We start from the raw sequence: 13717 nt of genomic DNA on the forward strand, positions 1-13717 counted from the left end.
CTTCGCTGAAGACAGAAGAAAACATGGAGAAAAAGTATTTCTGAGCACTAATTGTACCTTGGCTTCTATTATTATCCAAATCCTTCCTTAGGATGCAGATGGGAATTTGTTTATTTCTATGTGAGCCACACTGTGCTTTAATTGACACCCTTAACTTTGTCAGAGGAAGAACAATTCAGAAACATGGCAGAAGTTTAGGACACATCCAGTTCATTTTAGGTAGAAACTTTAATACTTTTCATAGATTTATAGAGAATTAACATACTATTTAAAGCTACACAGAGACTTGCTGACTAAAAAGGAAAACCAAATAGTCACAGTTTACTTCCCTCCACCTGTCAGTACTCCTGGGAGGTTCTGACTGATGAGAACAAAGAAGTATATTCATCAAAGCTGTGAGATTTTGAAATTTAGTCACAAACATTTATCAATGTTCAGCATTTCTGAAAGAAAAAAAAATCTGTTTATAGCATCTGATGTAATAAAATCAGGAGCTTTATAGTTTCAGAATATATGGGCAATAACATCTCAAATTAAGTTTGTGTCACAACTTGAAGAATTTGGATACACGTTAAGAAGGATAAACTCTAGTGCACTGTTTTTCAACACAGTTTCTGTAGAGAAAGAAAAGCCAAGAGACCACAGAGAAAATGTGAAGAGGAATCATTCAAATGATGCACAATGCTTGATCTGCTGACTGTGCAGGATGCCTCTTTATGACAGACCCATCCTTTAATTAAACGCAGGACAAACATCTCCAGAAGCAGTGAAAGAGCTGTTCAGAACAACGTCAAATGTGAAGAACTGACAAAGTAAAAGTCCAGGCCTACAGTCGTTTGTTACGGGTATTACAAGTGATTTTGCAACGCTTTCTTCCTCTTAACAGACTGTACAACTCCAGAAATGCAAACTAAGCGATAAAGATGAAAATTAGCTGAGGAAGTCAAACAGTAGGAAACAATTTTTATGGAACAGCATTTAAAAGTACTTAAACCCGTCACTTTTAACATTAAGAATTAGGCATCTTTGTGCCTAACAGCTGATGAAGTGGTGCAAAGAGCTGGGAAGAGAGCCAGCGCAGTACAATTGATGGGGAGCTTTGCTTTGGTAACAGGTTACAGCCCTTTTGGATTTCACACAATAAAAGGAAGCCTATCCCAAGTTCCCATCCCTTCACCAGCTATTAAGAACACAATCCACACTAATTAGAAACCAAAGGGCAGCAATTTCTACCCAACCCAAGATGGATGGCCAGGCAGCAGAAGTCCCACAGCAGCTCCATGATCTCTGAAAGATAGCTGGTACACTCAACCTACAGGAGACAAACTCTGAAGTGAACGCACAGTTACAGGCAGAAAAGCCTATCTCCTTTTTCATTGAGTAGGCTTACATCCACACCCATTTCAGTCCTGCTTCTGCATATCGCTCTCCCTGTCCTGGAGATAATGTCTGTGAACCAAAACCTACCTCCAGCTGCAACTGGGAGCAGACAGGCAACGGCTACAAATCAAGAGTAATAGGTATGCTGCAAAATGCTCCCTTACTTAAGAAGCCCGAATCATGTTTTGTATTTCTGTCAGAATAGACCTGAATATATCAAATGAAAGTCACGCCTGTAACTTGATGTAACTGAAGTACAGTGTATTTCTAAATGAAGAAGGTCTGACCTGAAAGATGGAAAGATCTTCATGGGATTTGCCTAACTAAAGGTTCCAACAGTCAAACCCGAACATTGACAATTAACACATGAAAAGAGCGCAGGACAAACAGGCACTTCTTTTATTTCCTTGTTGCTAGAGATTCAATTCCATCTAATTTAAAACAAACCTCAAAATCTAAGTTTTTATCCTTGCCCCAATCCTTAACAGATATCAAAGGCAAAACTCCACTGGCCAAAAGAGTTAGCCAGCTGGACTCTGGTTACAACCGAAGAAGAAAGGTGATGTCTAACTTGGGATGAGATCAACTGTGCCATGCCTAGGCTTGGTTTTCCTCCACGGACTATCAGGAATCCATGGCTGACCAGGTCAAACTTAGTGATCTGAAACTGGGCAACACGTGTACCACCAGAACACAAAAAACAGTCTTCTGGTCTACTTCAGCCTTCTAAAAAAGGAAGAAGAAAAAAAATGGGGAAAAAAAAGGAAAAAAAAAGACAAACAGACTTCCCCCCTTATGAGTTCACGGAGAACCTTGGCTCCTTCCCCCTGCACACCCAACAGTAACACTGCAGTTTATATGCTACCCAAGAAATGCCCTCGGGACAGAAGATCTTGTGATTGTCAAGATGACTCAAAATCCTACGAGCACGGCAGAAGAGCATTTTCTATGTTTCAACAGCATCAGATATCAAGGGCAAAAGTTACAGCGGAAAACTTCAGTGGTTTAAGCTGGGACTTGTTTCATCTGCACCTTGGCCCACTTCCACCTTCAGATTTAGTTCAAGTCTGACATACTGAGACAGACCAGTATTATCTCGTTTGGGAAACACAGCCTTTAGCCACTAAGCTGGCAAAACTGCATTGAGTTATTCTGCCTCATCATCAGCCAGGACAGCACTGCTGCTCGCTAGCCAGGAGTCTCTGAAGCAGCATGGCAGATCCTTTAATCCCACTGCCTGCCACGCAGTGGGCTGCCGCACCCTTGCCCAAGCACAGCCCATCGGGCCAGGCCTGGCGTTGCTCCGCCAGCCGGGTCCCATGGGCTTCGGAGACCACAGCAGCTGCGTCAGGAATGTGACTCTGTCCACCTGCCCAGAGACCGCACTGACTTCCCCGTTCGATCCATGCAGCAAACCACTGCCGACAGGTAGAACAAACGTCTGATAGAAGGCACAGATAAAACAGCAGTCGCTGTGACACGCCTGACTTAGTACCTCAATTAACTACCGATCACACAGCCTCTACAATGCAGTAACTGAAGGGTTGCTACTTCTCTTTGGAAGCAGATGCACTTCTGAAATATTTGGCATACTGCCAATCCAAGAGGCATAACTGGTGGGTATTAGGGGAAAAGACAAGAGAGAAAGACCCTTAGGGTTCTGAAAATTCACCATGCACCCCTGGCTGAACCACCTCCCATGAATGCTCTACCAAATTTCTAATGGAAGTATTGTCTGCAACACATGCCTTGTAAGCAAATGAAATTGAATGGCATTCATCCATACCTAAGTACGTGATGGCATCCTTCTACTGTGAACAAAGTGATGTAGGTTAACAATAAAAAGTATGTTGAAGATGCTGAATGTTCAAAATATTAATGTATGAACAGTACACGGGAAAATACTCCGACAGCGTCTTTTAAAGACTTGTACAGACACCACTGCAGCTCATGCTGGAACATCCTCAAGCGCTCCAGCATTCCAGCGGGGACCATGCTCACCAAGGGCTACAGGAAGGAAGATGCACTTAACTGCGGTTACTATAAAAGCAGGCCAGGAGACTCCTTTAGCCAGGGACTGGCATCCAGGCTGCGGACTCTCACCTCTCCTCTTTGGCACAGCCGTCACATTCGTTGCCACAAAGAGCAGAGACAGACAGTGCAGGCGCAGCGTGCCTTAGAATATTTAAGATTTAGATTTTTAGGGAGAGTTACGCCTGCACTGCAGCTGCTACTCTGCTAGAAATACTGCCAGCTCGCTTCAGAGCAGCCCTTGGCTAACAGCAATTGTGAAGAAGACCTTGGCTGACTTGTCCTAAATCAGGGGGGTGTACCGAGCTCTGCTGCACGGCCTGCTTGAGAATCCCAATGTTCCTTCAGCTGCTGCCAAGCTTTTGGCTGAAATGATGAAGCTTCTTCACAGTTCAGACCAAACAGTATCATAAAGAGATCTGCTCACTAGACGTAGACTCCTACCTTTGCACTTTAATGTAAAAAATAGTAACATCTTCCTCTGAGCAGCTTCTCAGGCCCCCGCAGCTGCAAGGGTGGGAAGCTGGCTCTAAACTTTGCACCAGCTTGCTAAAATGACTTCCTTCCCAGCTTCAACTACTAGCACAACATGCTGTCAGAAGCCACAGGTCTGCATCGGTGTCCTGGACACACAAGGTATTTGCTGGCTGAGGTGTCAGACACAGAATCACAGAAGGGTAGGGGATGGAAGGGACCTCTGGAGATCATCTGGACCAACCCCCCTGCAGAGAAGCATCACCTTCAGCAGGTTGCACACGACAACATCCAGGCGGGTTTTGAGTATCTCCAGAGGAGGAGACTCCACAACCTCTCTGGGCAGCCTGTTCCAGTGCTCCATCACCCTCACAGCAAAGAAGTTCCTCCTCATGTTTAGGTGGAACTTCCTAGATTCAAATTTGTGCAATGAATTGAAGCAATGTTTGTGACTTCTGTCAAACACGACACATTTACTATTGAACACTGAAAAGTCTTTACTAGCAACATGTGGAAATCCACCAGAAAGTCACTCAAGGCGGCAAAGTCTGAGTATCTTTACAATGTGAAAAGCTGTTTGACCTGTGGCTGTGAGATCTCAGACCACCCAGTGCTGCTTCCCAGGCACTTCCACTGCTCTTCAGCAAGTATTTCACCACACAATGTCACTGCTCAGTTACAGCTCTCACTTCTCATAGATGTTCTCTTAAAACACAGGAGGCAATGCACTCTAGCTCCTCCCCTGGTCAGCCGACTGGTGAGAACCATTGAACCAGGATGTTTAAATGGAAACTCTGAGTTTCATCAGAAGAGCAGTGCATCCACTGCACAGGAGCATTTTGTTACCTGGAGCGTATCACAGGAGCTTCTTTGCTGCATCTCAAAGAAAATGTGGAATCGCAGATGCTCCCACGCTCCAGAAATAAACTCAGCATGTGTCCCTGCTGACACTCTTTCTTGATAAATCCGTGTCCTTGTCGTGCTTTCAGGTCAATAAAAACTATTGCCGAGCAAATAAATGGTGTCCCAGAACATGCTGCTACAGAAACACGCTCCCAAGCACCTCTCCCTTACCAGGAACTGTATCAACCCAGCTTCTATTCTGAGACACGGGAAAGTCAAGCAGATGGCAGAAGCATGGGCTTTCAAACCTCCTTCCCTACATGTCTATGTACAAAATGATCGTAGTAGTTATTTTAAATTTGTGTGCAGGAAGTATCTCCAGAGTTGTGGAAGTAACTTGCCAGAACTCAGAAAAGCAAATCCTCTCACGCAGGTAAAGGTGGGAAATGTGCTCGGCTCAGTCCCAGAGCCCCCAGCAGGCCTCCTGCCATCTCCTTCACACAGGCTGTGAAACATGGTGGCTTGAGCCTTGGAAAGCAAGCCTGAACTGCTGAGCTTGCTGTCATGAGCATGTCAGGATATTTTAATTGACTGCCTCCTGGCTGTCATGGTCTGTGCACAGTGTGCTTTTACCACCTCCAAGGAAAGGGTGAGGAACCAAACAGCAGGTGACAGGCTCAAGCAGAGTTACTTAACCTTTTCACGACGTGCAACCAGACTGTGGACATCTCTGCCTTGCCCTGAGATGTTGTGGATACCTGAAGTCAGCGTGTGTTTAAAAGTGAATTGTTTGAGCTCGTGGAAGCGACATGCAAGGACTGTTATTAAATATGGAGAAAACACCTCCAGCTCAGGAAGCTACTCCCTCCCAGAGGAGAGTCAGAGGCAGTGCCAGGGAGGTGGCAGGATGAACTTGCTCCATTTTGTATCCTTTTCCCTTGGCTACTGTCAGAGACAGGACACAGAGTTTCAATTTGACCCACTACAGCTACTCCAATACCCTTTATATCTGCAGCAGATTGGTTCAATACTACTGTGTATTCTATAGATGCTAATAAAAAAATGAAACGTATTTTCTAGTAGAGATAGGAATTGGCATCACCTAAACAAGGAGGCATGGAGCTAGACTGGGACTGCTGTAGAAGGAAGCATCGTGCCAACCCAGTCTCAAAGATGCAGCCCATGTTATGGAGCTCCTCAGTGCCTGGGTGAGACATTCCCACTCTGTTTAATGCAGGTAGCATCCTATCATTTACCTCACAATCTTGAGTACATGACACTTCAATCATTTACTAATACTGTTTTTAGGGACCTGATGCTATTTTTCCTCTTTTTTAATGTGACTCACCAGAAATTACATCTATTTACAGAATCACAAGGTTGGAAAAGACCTTTGAGATCACTGAGTCCAACCATACCTGTCCTTTAGTAGACCATATCCCTGAGCACCCTCTCTACCCATCTTTTAAAGACATCCAGGACCGGTGACTCGGCCCCCTACCTGGGCAGCCTGTTCCAATGCCCAACAACCCTTTTCGTGAAGAACTTTTTCCTCATGTCTAATCTGACCCTGCCCTGGCATAGCTTCATGCTTGGGTGAAGAGACCAACATCCATCTCTATACAATCTCCTTTCAGGTAATTGTAGGTGGTGATAAGGTCTCCCCTCAGCCACCTCTTCTCCAGACTAAATTTGAAAGAAGTGATGAAAAAAAACCTTGAAGAGTTAAAACACAAAGACAACATAAATACGTGTCCTCCCTACTCACTTGATGGGAAGATGATGTTTGTTTTGATTGATGGTATCTGCCTGGAAGAATATAAGCAGATGTTGGTTGTGCTACCTCACCATGAAGAATGTTAGCTAAGCTGTTCACATTAACATTCAGGCTGACATGAAAATATTAAAACATGAGGCAAACATAAGGTTTCTAGTTTCTGGCATAAAGAACATGTGGTCAACCTAACTGGAACTTTCAGAAGTTAATCCATGGAAAAGCTTTTTAAAAACTGAGAAGCCCCCTTAGCACCAGTTGCTCAGACCAACGCTCCAGCCGATGACCACTGCACATCTTTGTCACAGTTCAATTAACATATGGAAGGCTGGTGCTGTTCTCCTAGCTTTGCCTGGAAAGGGACAGTCCCTCTGGACATCCAAAAGGAGCAATGTCCTCCTGCTTTAAGAGGAGCACCTTTTTTTGCCATCTTTCTTTGGCTGGTGACTCAAACAGCAAGAACGTGCCAGATGAAAAATGAAATCTCCTTGACTAACACGCTTTAGCTCTAGCCTAAAGGTACAATTTCCAAGAGCAAGCGCCTTGCTGTCTAAGCCAGGCGTTTAAGCCTTTTTTGATTATTTGACTTGTAAGCATTTTTCAGAAGGAGGTGGCATCCACACCATGCCTCTGAGTTGACTGAAATAAGTTTTCTTCCCCCGCCTCCTTCAAAGAAGTCCAGAGAAATCTTATAGGTGCTAGGACCACAGATGAAAAGCCAAGGATGAGCCCTTTTCGATTCTTCATCTGCTAGGAAATCCTAAAGTAGTCACCAATTAAAGTATATTAGTTCTCCAAGGAGTCTTGTTTGCAAAGGCTGGAGCCTGTTTTACAATGAGAAGGGAGCTGACATGCCAACTGTTTTATGATTGATTAGTAAACTCACCCAGCAGAAGTCTGGGCAAGGGATGGACAGAGGAAAGGCTTTGTCTGAGAAGCACATTCAAAAGCCACCGACTTGCTGTAACAGTACTTGCAGTCGGGCAGCTTCTTTCCCTTTCTTCTGCTTTTTTTTCTTATTAAAGAAAGTTTTGCATTTTAAGCTACATCTTACCAACCTGAGTCATTGCTGAGATACAATCTCCAAAACAGTGACTTAATTCAGCTGAGATGGTGGCACTGAAGACCTAAGGCACAAATTTATTTTCCTGACAGAGCTTAGAAGAGGTGCTGATCTTCAAAAATGAAGACTCATAACTGTTAAGGAAGATTTATTGCATGTAAATAGAGAGACGTGTCCAGAGACAGATCAGCTATTCCTGCTTTTTTCAGTACCCTTGGCCAGCAGATTGGCAGAACTTCAGATTTACCTCCAACCTCAGAGCTGACAGACGCTCCTGTCTCCTCTGCTTACTGCCTGCACTTTCACTAAGAGGACTTTTGGCTGTGTTTTAGTGACTCGGTGACTCTACAAAAAAGTAATAAATAGATCACCACTAAGTACTACAGAAGTAATAGAATCATAGAACAGCTTGGGCTGGAAGGGACCTTCAAAGATCATTTATTCCAGCCGCTCTGCAATGAGCAAAGACATATTCGGCTCTATCAGGTTGTTCAGAGCCCTATCCAACCTGACCCTGAATATCACAATAACCCACTTATCTTATACCCTGCTTGAATAAAAAAAAATCTCTAGCTACTTAATGGTGATTAACATGCATTGCCTAATGAGACCCTCCACTGTGTTCCAGCCTATCTGCCCTTTTTCTGAACAAACTGTCACCAAACCCAAACTGAGACCTTTGCAGCAGAGCAAGCCCAGCTCCTGAGACACATTCACAGCCTTCACCCCCACCCAGTTTAGCTCTGTACAGCCAGAAGTTAGACCATGCAGCGGGAAGACCAACTTTCCTGGGAAACGAGAACTGACTCCATAGACCTACCTTCTCAAACAAGGCAAATTACTCATGTTGGATGCTGCCTGTAAGTATTCATGAGGCACAGCGTAACCCGAAGGAGTATCCCATACAAAACAGCAACAGCACTGGAGAGTCAAACTGCTTCTGCTTGTACTGCAAGTTTCTGTTGGATAAATAGGTCAGGTAACTACAGCTTTATCTAATACCTTTTGCATAAGTGACCTAAAGAGCAGGGGCATGGAGGGAGACTTTCCTCCTACCTCCATTTCCACTTTGCTTTTCTAAGACATGCGTGAAAGATGGCTCAAGCAAACCCTCCTTGGCGCCAACTGCTCTCTTTCCACTTCTCTGCTCAGGCGTAACAAGCGCCAAGCTCGTCTCCCCTGAAGAACTACAATGCTGACTCCAGACTCCTTCAGCCTTTAATTACATTGCAGCTGACCTTTTTGACCAACACACCTTTTCTCCTACCTCCTTGCAAAGCACCAGCTCTGAAGCGAAGACAACAAGTTTTAAATTGCTGGAATAAAAGTCACTGATCTCAGAGCAGGTTCTACCTGCATGATTCCTGATGTTAGTGCCCCATTGATCTTTCCCCAGAAGCAGAAAACTTAAAGCTACTAATGTAACTGCACAGTTTGTTTGGGTTTTCTGGAAGGAGCAGAAGATGAAAAAAGAATTTATGAAGTCTCCTGAAGCATCAGCATGGCATAAACCAGTTGAAGTTCTCCTAGTTCAAGACTTCTACTGCATGTGTTTATACATGGAGGCTGCAAGATGTAGCAACAGTAAATATAGTGGAGAAACAGAGTAGAAAAACACAACCCATAAGGAAGGAGACAGAAGGCTGTATCTGAGTCTAGTTCAGCTGCATCAGAGCTTGTCTTCTGTATTTCCAAGGAAAAAGCTAATCAGTCAAAATGAACTGTTGACTAATGAGCATCATGCACCTGAAGTGGTGATTTAATGTGTTTCCTACTGCTAGGCACTGGAAGCTTCCATTGCAGGATGTGAACTAAGAGTCCTGATACAGGGTTTTCTAGCAGTACTGCTCTCGAGTGAAAATGGCTGCAACTGAGTTAAACGAGACTGAAGTAAGAATCACAGAATGATCGGGGTTGGAAGGGACCTCTGGAGATCACCCAGTCCAACTCCCCTGCCAGAGCAGCATCACCTACAGCAGGCTGCAAAGGACAGCATCCAAGCAGGTTTTGGATGTCTCCAGAGAGGGAGACTCCACAACCTCTCTGGGCAGCCTGTCCCAGGGCTCTGCCAGCGTCAGGCATATTTAGGCAGAATTTCCTAGATTGAAATTTGTGTCCATTGCCACTTGTCTCATCACTGGGCAGCACTGAAGAGAACATGGGTGCTAGAACAGCCACCACGGCACCCAAGTGGTGCTTTGGTGAGTCTTTGGAAGCAACAGAACAAGCCAGCTCATAACAGGGAGAGAAACGTGGCACTTTGAATTTTCATTTCCAGAGTGTTGCTGTCAACTTATTACAGAACAGTGACAACTTGTGAATTAAGAATCACAGAACTGTAGGGTCTGGAAGAGACCTCCAGAGATCATCGAGTCCAACCCCCCTGCCAAAGCAGCTCCCTAGGACATATCACTCAGATAGGCATCCAGATGGTTCTTGAATATCTCCAGTGAAGGAGACTCCACCACCTTCCTGGGCAGCCTGTCCCAGGGCTCTGTCACCCTCACTGTGAAAAAGTTCTTCCGCATGTTGGTGCGGAACTTCCTGTGCTCCAACTTGCAGCCATTGCCCCTTGTTCTGTCTCCATAGACAACTGAGAAGAGGCTGGCCATTTCCCCCTGTGTCCCACACTTGAGATATTTATAAACATTAATAAGATCCCCTCTCAGTCTTTTCTCAAGGCTGAGACTACAGGCTGAGCTACAACAGCATGCTTCTACCTCATACGCACGTCACACTATGTATCCCATAGGCGTGTGGCTGCGCGGAAGCCCAGTTTATGGTGTTAGTACTGTGGGTGCTTCCACATGAACAGCGGCCTTAATTTTGTAACTCAGGTTGTCATGGCAGTAAAGCAACGAGTGCGCAGAGGAATAATCATGTCCCGATGCTGATTTCCAGGGAGGGCCGAGGTTCACCCTTGCCTGCTGAACAGCCACCGGGTATCTGCGTGCAGGCAGCGCGGCTGACTTCAAGACACGGAACATGTTGTAGGAAAGCAACATTTCAAGTGCTCTTCCATGCTGGAGGAGATCCAAGTGGTGTCAGGTAGAATATTTAGACAGCGTGTAGGCGCTCCATTTCATTAGAGGTCTAATCAAATTTCTAAATGCTGGAACAAATTATTATTTCCACACCTCTAATCAGTAACGAGGGTGCTTTGCTGAGAAGAATGTCAATCAACTCAGAGGGAATATTTTTTATTTTTTTAGTTAATAGGGATAATTACATTAAAACAGACTTAGAACCATATGGCCAAAACCCCTCCAGATACATTTAGCCATTAAGGTAACTATATTCCCTTCACCACACGCTAAAGCGGGAGATATTAAACATATTTACAGGCACATGCTATTAAATTAGGTTCAGTGCTGTTAAGATACCGTCCTATTAAATAATTTTTAACTGTACAATTCATACAGAGGAGAGAACATATGCTGGCTTTCGATTGTTTGGCTGGTACCAGCCAGAGCAAATCCAACACAGTAATGGACAGCCCAGAGAGAGATAAAAATGAATCTGAGTAAGCAGCTCTAAGAACAGCTTACACCGAGACAGCTAGTACTTCTGTGCTATCATCAACGTGACTCCGCTGTATGTAGGTTATGGGGAATTAATTGCTCAGAAGCACGAATTCTTCCTCTCCAAGTAACCTCCAAGCCAACATGTTCACACAAAAACCAACATTAATATAAGCGAGGAGTCACCCTTGCAACCATTCCTCCCTTTTAAGGAGGGATTTAATTGATCCTTTAAAGTATCAACTGACTCAAAATTAATTTACAATTCTCCCTGGTTTCATGTCAAAACGAAGTTCAATTTTAATACACTTCAAAACAGATACACAGTTATGCATTTTAATTCCAAAGTGCAGCAACTGAGACAGACCAGTTGTATGTACAAGTTTATTACTCATTCTGAATACATGAAAATCTGATTTTAAAAGTCATCTTTTACTTTTCTTCCAAATGTCTCCTGTGCTTGAAGAGATAGTAGAGAACTACGGGACCTCCTAATTCTCAAGGAAGTTATTTCTTCTGGCTTTCATATGTTAACCTAACATTTGTTTATGTTGGAAGACTTAAACCACAACCCAAAGGGTGGTCCACACACTGACCACACAACATGGAGCAAGTCTGTGGGGAACTCACTTCTTGCATGACGCAGGCTTATCCCTTCAGCTCCAGCCTACTCACAACACACAAGGCCAGGAATACTTCATATTCCTCGCCATTATTATTTTCCCCACATGACCCCCCCTGAGGAAGGGGACTGCAGGTGTGAACACTATGACCAAGTTCACTAGGTTAGATGCTGAGCTCAGAAACCATTAGAAATCTACTTACCATCTAACAAAACAAGATGCCTACATTGAAAGAAATATGAGAGAAGCATTAACAAGGAAAAAAAAAAAGTGCTTAATATCAGATGGCTGTATCTGTTTATTTATCTTACTCTAATTTGGGAAACCAGGGACGTTCAGGAAAGATTTAAGACGCCTTTCTTGACTAAGAGCACCGATTTCCGTCTCCTACCCTGAGCACCATCACTTGCACCCTGTTCAGCCCCTCCCTAACTCAAGTCCTCAGTTGTCACAAACACTAGGCCCTAGAAAAGAAAAACCTGTGCTGCAAAACATCTTACATTCAATTTAAATAAGGTGCAAGATACTTGAATAAATCGATGGTTGATGCAGCCTATACCAAGAACAGAATAGTTAGCTTCTCAGCATCTTAAACCTGCAGTATTACCCATCAACTAAACTAGTATTTTGCCTCAACTGATTGTTACCCGAAGTCTGATAAGCAAGAAGCATCCTGTAGTAAAAATTTGTAACTAATGGTTAAAAGAGACATCTAAAATTAACACCCCTTGATCATGGCCTCCCCTAAGATCAGTAACAGCACTTTGCCCAGGGTGGCATACTGAGAACCCCATAAAATTTCTTGAACTCCCTGCACTGAACGGAATGACTGATTTAGATAAACACTCAGAAAAAAGTTGTTCGCGGAGAATATTCCTACCTCCCTGCACTGGAATTTCACAAGATATTTGAGTCATCTGCATCACGCTCCCTATAGCTTGTACTTAAAGTGCTCAGACTACCAGGCTGGGTTGCAGAGACAACAATGGGAAGGACCTCTGCATACAAACAGGAACACCTGCAAAGAACAGAGAAATTAAACAGCATCAATTATTTCCATACAGGTTTTTCCGAAGCTGGTGTGGTACAATTTCTCATTAACTGAGATCTTCCTCCTGACAGTTTGAATTTCTTTTCTACTGAAAACGCCTCTTTCCCCCTGCAGTCTCTCCTGACCCACTTAGACAAAAGCCAATGTTCAGCCTGGACAAGCAAATTAGGCTTCCGAACCCTTCTTATTCTTCAGTCCTGGAAATAGAAATCTGATAATAAAGCCTCCAGCCCAACTCTCCTAGCTTCACAAAGCCAGAGGAGAATTACACCACTATCTACTCTTGCTCAGATCTCCCCAGCCAGGAAAAAAACCCCTTTCAATAAAGAACCAAACGAGTATTAACAGCTCGCTCACCAATGCGGGAGAGAAGAAAAACCAAGGATGCTTAACAAACCATATTAGTTTTTTTCAGATTTCAAAACACTGCCATTTAAAGAGATCTGAAATTTGAAGCACTAATTAAGTAATATGCATAAATTTAAAGCAAATGCTCACCGAGTCCACATCTCCAAACCACAGCCAGCGATTTGGCTAATGCAAGGCACCACTCCTACGGGCAGCAGCACATCTTATAGAGGACAACCTCCGCGCTCGGCTAACCCACTCCCAACATTAAACCTCAAAGTTTCTTTTGAAGAAAATCCTCCTCCCCACTTTCAATCCTTTCCTGACTCCGCTCGCTCCCTGTAATCCAGAGGATACTGTTTGGTTTTGGGCTTTTTTTAAAATAAAGGTGCCTATTCTACATGACTGTGCTTCCTACGAGGCCACCCCTTCCAGCTTTTCACTGCAAAGAGCGGCCTTTGCCAGAGGTTCATTTCACTCTTGCCACTCTCATTAGAGGCCTAATGAAAATGTAATGGTTCTGCATTCTCATTTTCAGCACGTGGCACTAGAAAGGTAAAAGGAAAAGTTTCTACACCAGCAAAAGTGGAAGAGCCCAAGAACCCTCAA

The sequence above is a fragment of the Gallinula chloropus genome (genome assembly GCF_964237585.1).
Source record: "Gallinula chloropus genome assembly, chromosome: 1".
NCBI classification, from domain to species: domain Eukaryota; kingdom Metazoa; phylum Chordata; class Aves; order Gruiformes; family Rallidae; genus Gallinula; species Gallinula chloropus.